This window comes from Meriones unguiculatus, chromosome 2 (assembly GCF_030254825.1).
Source record: "Meriones unguiculatus strain TT.TT164.6M chromosome 2, Bangor_MerUng_6.1, whole genome shotgun sequence".
Taxonomy (NCBI): domain Eukaryota; kingdom Metazoa; phylum Chordata; class Mammalia; order Rodentia; family Muridae; genus Meriones; species Meriones unguiculatus.
The window spans coordinates 189,148,270-189,163,863 of record NC_083350.1 but is presented as its reverse complement, the minus strand read 5'-3'; the positions used below and the strand labels follow the sequence as shown (position 1 = coordinate 189,163,863).

The 15,594-nt window shown below is 47.3% G+C and overlaps 1 protein-coding gene across 3 annotated transcripts in view; it reads left to right on the top strand.

Annotated features, from left to right (window-relative positions):
• Fhip1a (FHF complex subunit HOOK interacting protein 1A) overlaps positions 1–15,594 on the top strand; it is a 215,468-nt gene that overhangs the window by 117,918 nt on the left and 81,956 nt on the right. The gene's annotated exons all lie outside the window — the stretch shown is intronic.

Below are 15,594 nucleotides of genomic sequence, written 5' to 3'. Positions count from 1 at the left end.
CTGCCTCTTAAAACAGGAGGAGAGTCGCTGGTCCTGGAAATGTCAGAAGTCAGGCTCTGTCTGTCAGGACTAGCCTTCAGCCGGTCTGCTCCACCCTCTGTCACTGACGTCCACTCCAGCACACTCCAGACGTCACTGGAACGCAACACTGGATTGGATGCTGCTTTCTCTTGGTTTACTGTTAGGCCTAAGGGAAGTGTCTTTTAAATTAAATAATTGCACAACACATTGGACAAAATGCACAGAAATGAAAATGGCAATAAACTTGGCGCTCAGTGGGTTGAGAGGTGAGATGGCCCTCCCCTCCCTGCTCCCAGGATTAGGTGTTTGCAAGCTCTCTTAGTTCAAAATACATTTGCCCGGCGGCGCTGTGTTCTCTCCTGGCTGTGCTCTCATCAGCACAAGTGAGTTTTATACAGCGCTTTCTTCTTCTTCTGGTTCCTGTTGCTGTGCTAAACAGGAGGCTGGCCGCAGCAGCCTGGGAAATGGGGGCTTGTGTGACTGGTGGGGTGAAGCCCACCTTTGGGGGACGCCATGGTAGGAAGCTGGAGGCAGGAGCTGAAGCAGCAGCTGTGGGGACCTGGTTGCTGGCTTGCTCCTCAGCTCTTTCCGCAGGCTTTCTTACACCGTCCTGCTTAGCAGTGGCGCCGCCCACAGTGGGCTGAGCTCTCCCACATCAATCATCAGTCCAGAAGTGTCTCACAGGCCTGCCTATAGACCATTACTTGATTGAGTTCCTTTTCCCCAATGGCCCTTGCTTGTATCCAATTGACAAAGAACCAAAGGACAGGTCTCATCTTTTTCCCAGTGCTTGTCTGTGTGTGTTGGGCTAATTTCTTCCTTTCTTTCTTCCTTCCTTCCTTCCTTTTTAAGATTTATTTATTATGTATACAATATTCTGTCTGCACATACAACCTCACACCAGAAGAGGGCACCTGATCTCATTATAGATGGTTGTGAGCCACCATGTGGTTGCTGGGAATTGAACTTAGGACCCCTGGAAGAGCAGACAGTGCTCTTAACCTCTGAGACATCTCTCCAGCCCTGGGCTAATTTCTTTACATTCCCCCTTTGTCCTGTGATACGTTTTCTCAGAGCTCTCTGCGAGTCTGCCCAGTACACCGGAGATCAACTCTCTGGCCTGTCACCCTTCTGTCCACAATACTTCCTGGACCTTTCAATGCGGCTGTCACTGCTACCTGCAGGATGGCCCATGGTGGAGCCTGGGCACCAGAGGAAGGTGTTCTTGGGGCCGGGTGTCAGTTGACCCCCCTGCTCTCTGTGGCCGTACTTTCTCCTCTATAAGGCGGGCACAACAGACCTTCTCCTGTAGACCCATGAGTCCTGAGCTGCGTGTGTATCTGACACAAAGGAAGAATTAACAAGAGGATGAAATCCTACGCTGACTAAATGTTCCTACCTGGAGTGTCGATGTTTAACAGATCATACAGCAAAAGTGTGGGACCTGAAACGTGGCTGTCCCCAAGACAGGCATTGGCACCCTTCACATGCTCAGTGCTTTCTCTTTGTAGGTTTCTTTGTGGCATGGGGCTAAACATGGAGGTGGACTGGGCTTGATCCCCTGCCTCGGAACAGGTTCTCCGAGCCGCCCCCTTGGTACAGCTCTGCTCTGTAGACTCAGAAGGGTAGGAACACTTCCTGGAAAGAGCCACACAGTATGAACTGATATTTTTGGTTGTGATACGGGGTGAAAGTGGACACAGTGGCGTAGGTGTTGAGTGTTTCTGTGCCATTGTGGTCATCTTGAGCTATTAAAAGGGTACATTTTCGAGGCTGGAAACATGTAAAATGTACGTCTCACTTTTATTACCAATGAAAATTGACTAAAATTGTGGAGGCAAAATATTTCCTTACTCTTTTCAGTTTCTGATTAGAGCGGATTATTTCTATTCAGGAACCAGGGGAGACTTACGGGCCTGGCCTTTGTAAGTGGAGCCATTGTTTAGTGCTCTTTTGTCTTTCGCAGAGTGGCCAAGAACAACAGGTCTTTGGTTGCAGTCTGCACAAGTGGCAGGGTATCCACAGGCACAGCGCTATCCTATCGTTAAGCTACACTTGCATCCAAACCGGCTTAGTTTATTCCTCTTGTTCTTGATGTTGTTGCTATTTATGTGTTTATAAATTAGCCAGTGGAAATGGAAATAGGCAGAGCGTTAGGTAGCACAAAGCCTGTGTTCCTTCCTGAGGTAGCGTGGTAGTCGACCTGAACTATAAAAGGCCGAGTGTGGGAAAACATCGGTTTTGCGTATTGGAGCAGTCTTGAATTGTATTTGTCAGTCTCCTTAGCGGGAGGTGGAGTTTGCTCCACGTCTGAAGGCCTGTACCGTTTAAAATAATACTCAAACCTTTCCCTTCCTGGCTGTCCTTCGACGCCTCAGATGTTGTCCCTTAGGTGACTGCTGCGGGTCTCAGGTGGGTATTTGTGAGTAGGACTGTACTCTGGCTCTCTCCCAGCCTGGGCAGAAGGTGTCCATTCCCAGCCGTAAAGTCCCAAGACCTGGGCTGGGCCTCTGAAGGCCTGGCGACAGTCTGTCACAGTTGTTCTGGATAAGCCATCCTCATATGTTCCTAGTTACGGATTCGGGCTGCCTCAGGTACCCATCAGAGAGCACCTTCTAGAAGAGAGACAGCGGCAAGCTCCTCCAACCGAGACGCGTGCAGTGAAGGAGAGGGAGCGAGAATCCGCTTCTGTGTGCACCCACACAGTCACTTCTCATTGACTTGCATGAGGTGTTCGTTGTATCCCTCTCAGCTCTGTGTTAATGCACACACTAAGTGTCAGGACTGACCAAGGAGCTGCTTTTGGTGAAGCTGTTCAAAGCTTCCTGCCACAGCGGCAGACCGAGTCTTCTCCCTCTCTCCTCCCAGCACTGACCTTCACCCTGCCAGCAATGCCTTCCTTAAGCTCTGTTTCTGGCTTCTGCGAAGTGGGAGAGGCAGTCCCACCTTGCTGGGTGGCTGTGATGGTGAAGTGACAGTGTTGGTGGTGTCTGGCATAGAGCACACGCTCAGTGAATGGCAGCCCTTCTCCCTGGCGGCCATTGCCATTTCCTGGAGCAAACATTTCCAGTGTGGCAGTTACTGTTAGCTGTGGGTCTACCGCTGTGAGGAGCCACTGTGACCGAGTCATGGAGTCAACTCAGGAGTAGGAAAAGATAGGCTCCCCGCGCTTCAGAAGGCCTGGGCCAAGGGCTGTGCTGCCATGGGAGTCAGAGCTGAGTGAAGAGGAATGAGACCTTAGGATGTCATTTAAATGTGTCCAGTTACTTCTGAGAAGTTTGTAACTATTTTCTGAGTATGAACAGTTTTTTTTTAAACCTTCATTATCTAATTATCCTATTTAATGACTTTAAAAAAATTCTTTTTCCAGGGAGAGAGCCAGATTAGAATTAATTATTTTCTCATCATATTTTTGGGGCTGGTACGTTCTACTTTCTGGTTCTCCCATGACTGTATGAGGCAGTGAGGAGAGCAGTCACAGAGGATTGTTCACACACGTGCTTTAGGCCCCAGAGGCGCAGGCTCTCTGATCTCCTTACGGAGAGCCTCTGATCTTCTGTTCTGTAAGGTGTTTGTGTGTCCATGTGATAGATGTTTCCCTGACCCTAGAAAATGGAAGAAAAATTTCCTTAGCCTTTAAATATATTGTTTTCCTCACTCTTTCCAAAACACACTCTCCTTGGGTAAGAACATTTTAGACCCTTTTGGCACCTTGTCAATAGGACTGTGGCCTCTGATGGAATCTGAAGTTCTGAGAAGTGGCTTGATTGGTAAGAAACCATTTTTGTTTCCTTTTCCTTGATCTCATCCCTCTAATCTGGTAACAAAACAACCCTTTCTTCCTCCTCGTCCTTTCACTCTCCCCCGAAACACGAACATCAGATCTCACTGAGTTCTGTACACTGGCATGTGTCGTCACTTCCCTTTCTTGCCTTGAAGGGAAGGAAAAGCTCATGGGTGTACAACTAAATTAAATCACGAAGAAACTAGCCTGTGAGTGAAACAAGCCTAGCCAAGGTTTTGGACCAGAGCTGGAAGGATTGTGGTAGCGGCGTAGAGCCTAATCCACGGTTCCGAAACCGTCAGTCATGTCGACAGACCACTGACTTGACCAATTACTCCATAGTCTGGATGGCTGATTCAGTTGCTCAAGTCACCTAGTAATTTTGATCAAATCAAAGAGTAATTATGGTTTTTTACAGGCAATAAATATAGAATACTGATTATATTAGATGAAAGCTGTGACTGTGATGGAATGGTGTGAAATATTTCCAGCAGTTCTTTTACTTGTTTCTGTATCTTATGGATGAAACTCTCAAAACAGATAATAAAAAAGGTTGTGTAAGTTTTGAAGACAATCCCTCTATTATTTCAATAAACAATATATTTATATGCAATACTCTCTGATACTAACTAAATACTCAGACTTAACCCATCTTTAGATATGAGAAACATAGTTTTGGAAGCTCAAAACTACATGTTTGGATATGGCCAGATTTGAAATGAAAATTCTCTTTTTTATCCCTCACAGAAGGATGCTATAGACTAGCTAGAATTTATTGCTGCAGATTTCCCTGTTTATTTATCAGATGAATGCTAGTTCCTGAAACCCAGATGCTTACGTTTGTTTTGTTTCCCTTCCTTCTGAACAATGTTTCAATAGAGCATCCTGTCTATTACTGAATTTCTAATTGGCAGTATTTTTAATACTATATTTATAGGAGTGAGTGTAAAATAGTTTAGAAACAGTATCATGTTTATTTAATGGGAAAATCTGAGCCATTCTTTGGAAGACTTCCTTGCTTTAGAGTCTTCACATGTGGTATGAAGACTGGCAATATGTGCACATACAATGTACATGGAATCTGGTATGATTTTGCTGTGCAAAGTTCCTGTTTGTGAAGCTTCTCCAGGGTAGCTGCTCTGAAGAGTGTTGTCAAGTCTGTTGTATATGTCCTTGGCTCCCTGGTTTTTCTCCCTGCCCCCTAAAGCAATACAACAAACCCAGAGAATGAGGAACAAGGGGGGGGGGTGCAGTGATTTCTGAGGTTCGGGCCATTTTGCATGTATTCTTGAAGTGTAAGTGTCTACTGACTGTATCCTTCCCAGTGAAGTTTCTGTCTACCACATTACTGTACTGAGAGTAATTCTTGGACCTGATGGCACACTATTTTTGTGCATCCGACTCCCACGCCCACTGCTTTGTTGGGTTTTCAACCATTTATCCACCTCATTGAGAAGTATGTTGGCTTCTGTAAAGTGCCTGGATAAAGGTGTTTCCATGCCTGGCCTTAGGAGCTGTGATAACCTGATCCCCAGAGAAGCTGCAGGTAGCACGGTTCAGGTGCTATGGGGTCTGAGCATGAATTTTGCGTAGATGACAGAGTGAAGCTCTGCAGATGTTCAGGCTAATTTCACATAAAATTATCTTTGCAAAAGAAACAAAAGAAGTGCCAGGTTTCCTTTTTGCTTTCACATTCCTTTCACAGTGGGTTTGATTTATTTATGTATTTTATTCACTTTTGTGGTACCAGGGGTCAAGCCTAGGGCCTGACTTGTGCTAGACCAGAGCCCTGTGTCTGAGCTGCAGTCAGGACTCCTTTGCTTTTGAAAGCTAATGGAGCTAATGTGCAGCTCACTTTGTGGTGGAATAGGAGCCCCGGCCTGCTTGACTCCTGTTTCTACCTCAGCTCCACCTCTAGGAGAGTGAAGGTACCGTGTGAAGTCTGTCTGCAGCAGCTTAGTTCAGAGCACAGTCTTTGGGTTTCTTTTCTTGTCCCTCTCTCCTGATGAAGATGTTGTCACACATGTTAATTTAGTGACGTTCAATTAAAGAAGTACAGGTAGCCTGGCACCGTCCAGTCCGTGCCCGTTGCCACAGAGGCAAGAGTGCACAAACGGAGGAAGAGGAGGGCTAGCGGCCATCTCCAGTTGCTTTGGGCCTTTCTCCCCAGGAGGCCAGCCTCTTTTTTTTTGCAGGTCTGCTTGGCGGGGTAGTGGCAGCCAGCCAGCCAGCCTTCCTGTGACGGAGGAATGTCTTCATACAAGTCATTTTAGCTTTTGCTGTTATTTCTTGCAGAAGTAGGAAGCCTAAATTCTGGTCCCAGAAGCAGAAACTGGAGCCTCCATTACTGTCCACAGCAAACTGCACAAGGGCTCTTCTGTCGTCAGGGCTCTGAAAGGTCAGCAGCTGCTGGCTAGTCCTCAGCCCTGTGTACCCAGCTAGGTGTGCACGTGCTGGAGGGCACGTAGCTGGAATCACAGGCTCATGTGCCTCACTCTGGCACACGAGGAAGAGACAACCAGTCTCTTCTCAAATTCTGCCTTAGACTTCTACAAAATGATGTCTGTGGCAAAAAGAAGCCAACCTTCGAAGCAGTCGGCTCTGCTCTTAACGATGAAATTTTTGGAAAGAGAAATGTTTAGGGAACATTCAGGGTCTATGGAGATGGCTCAGTGCTCTTTCAGAGGATCTGGGGTCTCAGCACCCACACAGTGGCTCACAGCTCTCTGTAACCCTGGTTCCCGGGGATCCAATGCCCTCTTCTGGCATCTTTGGGCACCAGGCACATGGAACACAGGCACACATGCATGCAAAAACACTCATACACATAAAAGAAAAGAAACACAGTTAAAGGCAATGACATTTGATTTTTATCAAGCTATAGTCTCTTTTTAAAGTCAGATTTTATAGTTTTATAAAATTTCCAAAGAAAGTCCAAAGTGGGCGAGATGGACGGTAGTGTTGAAGCCGCCGTGATGTGACTGTGGGAAGGCGTCGGGCGGGAGCCGTGTGTGTGCGGGAGAGATCTTTGCAGTGTGCCGTGTTTACGCTGACTCACTTTGATTGCCTTCACTTTCCTTTTCATTGTTTGTTTATTTATTTCTGTTCAGGCTGCTCTTGAACTTAGATCCTCTTGCTGCTAGCCCTCTGAGTGCTGGGATTGTAGACATGTGTCCCTGCTAGCTTCATTTTCATTTCCCTTAAAATGAGGTCCTTGAAACAATTTACAAAGAGTCTCTGGAAGTTCTGTTGGGGAGCCTCGGAGCTGTGCTTGAAGAGCCACTGGTCTATTTGACAGAAAGCCGACAAAACATTAACTTCGTGATTACTAGAGCTATGACTGCCACAGACTGAAAATAAGCTGCATAAAATTAATTCTGCTGGTTATTGAGCAGCGATATTAAACTAGCCTTTAAAGCAGTGCTCTGTGAAAATGAGTCACCTCTCTTCTGAACCTTCCCCCCCTTCCCCCGCATGTGAGTTCTGTCTATTTATCCCGCTGGACTTGAACTGCCTCATAACTGCAGGTGTGCAGTGGTCTTTTCTCTTAGGTCTACAGCCAGAGTCAGCTGACCGCAGATGGCAAACACTCAGGCTTAAAAGGCTGCATCTGGGGTGAACACAAACAGACTTTTTCTGTCTTTGTTCCTTTGGCGATACAGTGTGACAACTCCCCACACAGTGTTTACATCATCCGTGCTTTAGAGAGGATCTGGGTGGCAGGAGGGTGTGGCTTGGGTATCTACAGCTTTGGGTGTGGCCGAGGGGCCGAAGCTGGGCGGCTAAGCACGCTGAAGGCAGCTGGGTGGTTTTGCTTCAGAGGTGTTTGTCTGGAATGTCTTTCGAGCACTTTGAGGCCAAAGCATGCTGTACCCAGCCACCCCCCAGCGGACTGTGTGTGTGGGCTTTTTCTCCAAGGGCTGGGAAGACACTGGAGAATGTTACTGTTGCTGTACTTCAGCTGGACTTGGGAATTTGACCTTTTGTTTAGAATGTGATTTTGCTATTTTTCTTTGTTAAATTAAAAACGTTGAGGTGACAGGCTCAGTGGGTGAGATCACTTGTCTGAAAACCTGGTGAACTGAGTTTGATTCCTGGAACTCTCCTGAAGGCAGATAGAAAAGAACCACTCTATGCCCTGTGATTGTCAGACCTGTACCCTGGAATGTGACCACACACACACACACACACACACACACACACACACATCAGTTAACTGACCTTTGCTTCCTTCTCACTTTGTGGTGGTGATACAATAGCTGGCAGAAACAGCGTGAGGGGAGAGGGTTTGTCCCAGCTCTTCGTTCAGGGAATGCAGCCCCTCATGGCAGGGAGGGGTGACACGGAGGGGCTTTTGACCAGAGGGGCAGAAGCGTGAGCTGACTGGCTCCATGGCGCTCAGGAGGGGAGAGCTCGCTGGAGCCAGAGCCAGGTTAGAGTGTCAGATGTCTGCCCCGCGTCCCAGTCACCCGCTTCCTTCACCCAGGTCGCACCTGTAAATGTTCCACCGCTTCCCAGGACAGGGCCGCCATGGCAGAGGAGCTGTTGAGACACATGAATCAGGAAGACACTTCACGTTCAGCCACAACGTCTGCCCCGACCTCCACGGGCGTGTGGCCGGCCCGTAAAGTGGTCTAACTTTACAAGTCCCACAGTTTTACAGCACTAGCGTTGTTCAAAGTCTCCAGATAGATAACTCAGAGTCGTCTTTTAACTACGAGCCCCTGCAAAATCAAAGACCAGGCGCTACACTTCCAGCTTCCAGCGGCACAGAGTCAGCGTTCTGATTCTGGACGGGAGACGTGGGACCAGAGCAAGGAGGAGGCTGGATGAAAGCAAAAGCAAACCTAGAAGGCCAAACACCAGCTCGTGCAGCGTCGTATCTGGTACCTAGGAGTCAAGGTGCCGTCTTCAGGGCTCCGATAGGCCTGAGCGCCCTGCTCCGGCTTCTGCAGCAAAGGCGGACGCTGGCTGGGGTCAGCTCCACTGGGACCCACAGCTTGTCCCAGGGGACGTGCTGCTGCCGTAGCATCTAAGACATCCAGGTTCCTACGGAAACGTGGGTTTCAATATGGCGTCTTTACGCACGCCCCACTTGGGAGCCTTATGAAAGGAATGCTACCCAGTGCACACGGCCTGCTTCTGCAAGCCGCGTAAGCCTTCCCAGCCCGTGGCATGCTGCCACCACAGCCTGCTGCCTGCTTGTGGTGGAGTCTGGGCCCTTCCTCCACAGCTCCACTGGGCTGTGAGCACCGAGCCGGTGAAGGCATCTCCTTTGGCAGTCCATACAAGGCTCTCCTGGAACTCCGCCTCCTCTGGGGCTGCCTATTTTGTCCTTTCAAGAGAATTTAGGTTTTTATACGGTAGATGATAGTCCTGCCTTCCAGGGCCTTCCCCTGCACCCCAGTTTCTCTTCAACTGCACTAACTTAACTAGCTGCATCCTTAAGCTTGCGCTCCTTCCCCTGTGGATCTTTCCTCACACCCTTCTCCGTGTTCTGTGCTCTCTCATGTGAATCTGTTAAGAGCGATGAACAATAGCCTGAATGCGGTTCTGCACTGACATTTCCTCCACCAAGCAGGAGCTCTGTGCCCTGCTCTAGAGGCACCAGCACGAACCTCGCCGCTCACCTGACCTGGCCTGTGGCCTCCTGCGTGCCACCGGCCACCCAGTAAGTCCTGCCTGCAGCGCTCCAGGACTATGGTCACCCGAGCTTAAACCCTTCCTACCCTACTGCTGACTACCTCAGGGCCCCACGAACCACAGGGTTAGAGCTTTCACTGCAAAACCTAGTCAGTGACACCGCTCTTCTGCATTAGTCACCTTTCACATCTCTGTGACCAGACCCCAACGGAATACTTAAAAGTCATTCTGGCGTATGGTCCTGGAGACTCACTGTGCTGCGGTGGTGAGAGGCTTGAGGCTGGGGCCTGAGTGTGAGCTTGTTATGCGGCAGTGGTGGCCAGGACGCAGTGTTGGGCCAGAGCTGGGCTGGGCTGGACCCAGGCTCTGCTTCGCAGCAGCCTGCTTCCTCTGGCTGACCCTGGCTCAGCAGGTTCCCAACCTTTCAGGTCGCACACCGTCGGGAGGGCAAGTGTGCAGATCTGTGAGCCCGTGGGGAGCGTTTCACGCTCAGTTCATAGTAAGGTACATGATTTAGAGGGTGAGAGGGTGTATAGTGAAAGTCGGTCTTGCTCCCGCTGCAGTCCCTGTGCCTAATGCCCACATCTTCAGTCCCTGCGGGTCTTCACAGAGGCCGCTTCAGTCTGTCAGGCACATGGAGGGTGCGCTGCTTTCCCTTAAGTATGGCATTCGAGCCCCAGTATGTTTACATAGACCCTGGCATTCTTGCAGTAGCTAAGAACTGCCTCTTTTAGAGGTTGTGACGTCGCGTTCATCGTACGGCTATCCCGTAGCTTGTTCAACCGGACCATGCTGACCAACGTGCAGGGTCTCCCAGTTCTTGCTGTTTAAACCGGGTGTGGTGCTGGCCTCAGTGAGACGGTAGTGATTAACAAAATATGTTTGAGGTACGGCCCGACCCTCTCGGACCCCGTGTCTGAGGCCTGAATTAGACAGTTTCCTCCATTTGTGTGGAGGCCGCTGTTCCCGGAAGTCACACGACCCACACTGGAGCCATAGGCTTTAGGGTCTGAACTATTTTATTCCTTCGTATTCTACGTGATTTTTACAATGAATAAATCTTTGAAGTGGCTTTTAAACTTCATTGAAGGACAATAGTTGATGTACTTGATGTCTTAAATAGCCTTAAAAGTTCCAAACCCAATTTCAGGTATGAATTTGCTTATTAATTTTTATATTTTTTTTCTCCTTTGATTCTGCTTATGGCTTAGTTATAGGGAACCTGAGTGTGACCTAGCTGGAAGGAAGCCTGTTCTTGTGAAATGAATGTGTAAAACATAGTGGGGTTATTCCATTAACAATGCTGTGCAATCTTGTTAACTGTTTTGAAGCTTGCATTTATCACAGCTTGAAGCCATTTGGAATGTGTGCATTGAGCCGTCTTCTTTGTGCGCAGTCTGTATGCTAACAGTGCCCCACCAGGTGGCAGAACGAAACAGTTACTTCTTCCTGAATGGTGGACACTAAGCAGCAAACGGGCCAGGGTCACACTCTGGCAAGTGGAGGCGAGCATGGGAGAGTCAGGGCCTGTCTTTGCTTCTCTAGCCTAGTGTTGCCATCAGTACTCTGAGAGAGGCGGGGAGTGGGGATGGGAGGTAGGGAGGGGAACTGAGCCAGAGGACTAGAACATGGGAGCATTTCAATTTAGTAAGCTCTTGTTAGGCTCTAAGAGGAAGTTGTGTGAGTGGTTGGGTCTGCAATGAGCCTTCTCTGCTGTTAGTTGTAATGGAGAGCACAAGTTTGCCCCCTCAGGTGTGCCCAGTATTTGAAGAGTCGTCACCCTTAGACAGAATTTTGTGTGTAAGCACATCTACAGTAATAGACTTTTTATGTATTTAGTAGCAACCAATTTAGGGCATTCCAAATGTGCATTCTAAAACAACAAGTTTTTCTACTGACAATTGCTCAGAAAAAGGCAAAGGCAAAGATTTCCAATCACAGAATCACTGCTGAGTGGTTGAGTTTTAGGCTACTGTTTCCTTAAAGGGAGTGCTTGCCAACCGCAAAGACGACACAGTTACAGACTCATTACAGCTAGAACTCCTAAAGACGGTTGTCCAAAGGCCTTCATATTTCTTCGGTGGTTATCTGATTGTAACAGCCGTGACAAAGTACATAAATAATCATTTGAGCTGGAAGAGACAGAAGGAACAAAGATTGAGCAGAAACCGTTTGCCCAAGCGGGTGGTAAAGGAAGAACCCTTCCTCCACTCCTCAGGGCTTCACGGCTCCTACAGGCAGAGCTAGGGCCCTGTGTGCCCTCTGCCAGCTCGAAGGCCAAGTTCTGAAGTGGACACATAGTGCTTGGAGTCCCCAATCTTAGAAAACAGCAGAATGCTGTTTATAACATTCAGACTCTCAGCGTTTACCCTCTCCACAAAGGCAGGACCACCAGGAGGGGTACAGGGAAGTTGAGGGGGGCCTGCCCTGCCTGTAGAGCACCAGCACTGCGCTGCCCCGGCAACACTGGAAGAGGCGCTCTGTGTCCTCTCTCTCGGACTCTCCGACCTGTGGTCCCCACTTGACCTTTCTTCTGCTCTGTTTTGTCCATCAAAAGCCTTTGTCATATGTCTTCTAATTCCCCACATACACAGGACCCTTCCAAATAGGCTTGCAAATAGGGCTAAGTTTCCCCTGATTAAAAATTTACTTTGAGTCTGTTTGTCTTAAGGTAGCCATCCTTTGCTGTACCTTTTTTTTTTTGTAACTCATTATGAGAATTATTATTTTAAAAGACAAAAGAAGCAAAGAATAGTATGAGATTATATATTACTCAATGCCAAAACACTCATAATTTGTATTCAGTCTTCTAGTGAGAAAGAGATATATCAAAATAATCACTGGAACTTCCTGAGAAACAATGTAATTTTTAACACATGTCCAACTTTCCTAAGTGTTGTAGCTTTTGAAAGAATAGGAGTCAGACTGCAGGGCGTGAGGTAGAAGCAGTTTTACACTGAGATGAGGTGTAATCAGGAAACAGCAGAATCTCAGCTCTTTGGGGTTTTTTTGTTTGTTTGTTTTGTTTCTGTTTTTTTAACTTCTTTTACTTGAGTTAGCTTACAAAGCACGGGATTTCATTGTGGTGTTTTTATACATGCATGTGAATATGCTTTGTTCTCACTCATCAAGTTTTCTGGATGGTCTGCTTGAGGATATAGGGAAAACGACCTCTGCTTTGAGCATTAGGTCTATGTGTGATATAGAGCATATGTTTATTCTTCCATAACCGAAAACTGCAATATATGGACCATCAAAACAGGGCCAATAAACCACATCTGACTCTTATGGCTGCTATTCCCATTCACCATTAATATTTAATATAAATTTCCTTTCCATATTGATGAGATAAATTATTCCTACCCATAATATTAAAGATAGAAATACAGCCAATCAGCAATGTCTTTGGGAATAATGGAGACGGTTCTGACTTTGTGAATATCTGTGATGAAATGCTGGGCTGTTATAAGTGTATTTTGACAAGCTGTCTCTTTCCTATCTCTTTTCCTCCAAATGAGGGATTTAGCGACCACACCCTGAAGCTTGTGTGTGCTACCACTGTTATAAACAGCATTTCGTGTGTGTTTACACGCACGCGTGTGTTGGTAGTTTGTCTGAAGAAAGAATAAACAATCACTTGTTATGGTCAGAGAATTCTATGGTGCTCTCTCCGGCATGGAGTTTGAGTTGCCAGGCAGATGTGTATTGATGGGAAGTGTTGGCTATGAGCGGAGACGGACAGGTGTCACCCTAACACTCCCAGCACTGCAGGGCTTGGCCTGAGGAGAGCAGAGGGTACGGAGGGAGAGGTGACTACCGTGCTTCGGACTCAAACATCGCAGCTAGGGACCGTTCCCCTGTTCCTAGCTTTGGGCTTGTTTTTCTCTCTATTTTTCATTTGTTTCCTGGAAATTCAGTAAAATGGTGGGAATAAGTACAAAAAAGTGGAAAACGTAGACAATGTATTGAAAACTTCAGCAATCAAGGAAGTTTGTGTCCTGATGCATCTCCCACAAAGGTGGAGCTATCTCTTCCAGCTTTATACTGCCCCAGAGAGCGCCAGGGCTTGATTCTCTAGTTCCAGGATGAGAGAGGGGAGGGCCAGCATCTGGCTTCATGCCGTGTTTGTACTGTGCTTGTGGCCGTGTTGGGGATCTTAGGCCACAGGTTTCCGTGTCTCCAACTGAGGTTATCTACGTTGCTTCATTTCTTTTTTTACTCTAATTTCCTTTGTGCTGATGTTTCTACATTCATGACACATTACGAATGTTTGGGCACCTGTCTCAAAAAGTGATTGGAAAGCCAAAGGAGATTCCCTGAAGGGATGGGGGTAGACTGTGCCGTAGCCTGAAGGAGAACATAACTGCATAGAGAGAGCTCTGGACTTCGAATCCGGTGATGAAACACTCTGTTTCTCTTAAAAGAGGCATTTCCCCTCCAGATTGTGCTCTCCTATCTCCGAGAAGACTAAGTGCGAGTTCTCTCTGAGAACCGAATTAAAGGCATCTTAGAAAACAGCTTTCTTCCCTTCTCCATTTTCTTTCCTTGGAAGCAATTGGCAGCATGTGTGTTCTTTGCTTTGAGGAAGGGTTTTTAAATCCTGGAGTTGGAAAGCACCTAAGGAGTCTTGCAGTTTTCTACCTCTGGGATAAGCTAGGTGCTTTGACTGTCTTCATCATCACCGCGTCCTCTGGATACAGGTATGGGTGCTGTCTCAGACGTGCAGTGCTTAGGACAATGAGGAAGTTGACTCACAGTCCAGTTTATCACTGAACACGCAGCTGCAAACTTAGACATTGATAAGCTCTAGCCAGGTGATCTAGGCCGAGTAAGGAGAGCAGAGGTGAGGTGACAGGGAACAGGAGAATCCATGCTCTGCAAACACTAGGTTTCTGTTCCCGTTATTTAAAGCGTCAGCTATGTCCAGTAAAGCACAGCTACTTGTGACAAGGGGCCCTGGTCACCGTGGGTGTTGTCCATTGGCAACACCCGTCTGTAGTGCTAGGAAGTAAGGTTGGGGAACTAGTACACACTAACTCTGAGCATAACTGTGGGTGCCTTCACAGGCCGTTTCCTCGAGTGATGGGGTCGTCCTCATAGGCCTTCCCTCGTACATAGCTCACAACTCCACTGCTCCTTCACACTTCCTTAGCAGCATACTCAAAATTATCTATTCTTGCAGTTCTCATTCTTACAACTAACCCCTTTTGAAAATCCTTTCATCTTGGACTGTTCCCACCCACAGAAGCACTTGGTTTTGAATGCTTCACGTTTCCTGTGTTTAATTCTCCACCCACAAAGAACTCTACCCTAAATCCAAACTGATCAGCACCAGCCCTGCTCTCATATTTGATGGTTGGTAGAAAGGAGTAATTGATCATGGTCCCCTTTGTGATATCCTCCACATAGAGTGAAAATAACCAGCTCCCCCAAACCTGCACAAGTCTGCAGGTGTGCTTCAACTCTGTATGCATGTACGTATGTATGTATGTATGTATGTATGTATGTATATATGTATATATGTATGATCGATCATCTGTATGTATGCATGTATGATCGATCATCTATCTATGTGCATGCACACACACACACTCACCCATGTGCATGCCATGCACGTGTGAAGAGATCAGAAGATAATCTCCTGGACTGATCTCCCCTTGAGCAGTGTGGGTTCTGAGTGTGGAGCCCCAGCTGTCTGGCTTGGCAGCAAGTGCCTTACTGCTGAGGTGGTGTGCAGGCCCAAGTCTGAAGCCTTACGGGTTTCCCAGCGCTCTGATGGCGTAATCACTTTCTTCCGGGCTCTCTCCTGTATGCATGCCAAAAGAAGTGATATTCTGAACTGGCCTCGTCCTTTCTGAGCTGATGGAACTGGCCACAATTCAATCTGGTCATTTTTTTGAGCTTCCACATATCCTGGGTGCAGTCTGTTACCTTAATTTCTTTCATTGACAGTAGTGGAACAGCTAGGATTTCTTCTCATTTTATCCACATAATTCATTTTGTATGTCTAAGCTTGCCACCTTTTACTCACAACTGATAAGACACTGCCTTGCTTTTGATGCTTTCCTGACTGATTTGTCAAACTTACTTGGGATTTTATTATATTTTAGAAAAACTGGAAAACGTCACCTGGTTTATAGCCACAG